Source organism: Budorcas taxicolor, chromosome 17, assembly GCF_023091745.1.
Source record: "Budorcas taxicolor isolate Tak-1 chromosome 17, Takin1.1, whole genome shotgun sequence".
NCBI lineage: Eukaryota > Metazoa > Chordata > Mammalia > Artiodactyla > Bovidae > Budorcas > Budorcas taxicolor.
In genome coordinates this window covers 35950463-35951646 of record NC_068926.1, presented here as the reverse complement: position 1 = coordinate 35951646, position 1184 = coordinate 35950463, and positions in this window count along the sequence as shown.

Here is a 1184-nt window from a genome sequence, read left to right as displayed (position 1 = left end):
TTATATATGTGCCCTCTGGGGTTCATATACGGTACATCCATAGCATTTACATGACACTTTTGAAAGTCCTTGTATTGTAAAAACAAAGCATATAATTTTCCTATAAAAAGTATTAGAGTATAACACTTCCAGAAAAGTGGAAGTAAGCCATTCACAGACCCTTAGTGATAATACAAGACAATGAAAGTCATTTTGCCTTTTCATTATTTTTTTCTTGAGGTATAGCTGATGTGGAATATTATGTTTCAGATGTACAATGCAGCAATTCAAAATTTTTAAAGGTTATGCTTCATTTATAGTTATTATATCAGCTATATTTCCCATTTTATACTACATATCCTTGTAGCTTATTTATTTTATATGTGGTACTTTGTACCTCTTAATCCCCTACTGCTATCTTGCCCTTTCTCCTTTTCCTCTTCCTGCTGGTAACCACTAGTTTGTTCTTTATATATGTGAATCTGTTGCCTTTTTGTTATATTCACTAGTTAATTTTAGATTGTAGATTCTAACTTTTTAAGGTTGCTTTTGAATTTATCACAAATGGCACATGACAGACAACTCACTATTTCATCAAACATACATACACCACATGCTGAAGTTTATAGAACCTGGATGAATTAAACGTTTTCTTTCCTCACAGAGATTTATTTAGCACACCCTGGAAATGTTTTTGTTGCAATTCTTTCATTTACAAAAGTGTAGAAATAACATCATATTTCCTCACAGGAATGTCTAAAATCTCTGAGATCTACTAAAAGGTAAATGACTATCATTATACTATATTTGAATTACAATCAAGAATTGGTCCTCACTTCAGTATCTTCCCTTTTACAGCAGTAAAAAATTCCCAGAAAGCATGTCACATAAAGTTAGAGAATCCAGAGGAAGTGAAAACTTCCCAAAATGAAAACTCTAATTTTGTGGTGGTGGTTTAGTTGCTGTCATGTCCGACTCTTGTGACCCCATGGACTGTAGCCCACCAGGCTCCTCTGTCCATGGTATTCTCCAGGCAAGAATCCTGGAGTGGGTTGCCATTTCCTTCACCAGGGAATCTTCCCAACCCAGGAGCCTAACCCAGCTCTCCTGCATTGCAGGTGGATTCTTTACCAACTGAGCTACAAGTCTATTCTGAACATGAACTTATTGTTGGTAGGTTTAATAGGCAGAATAATGTCCCTATA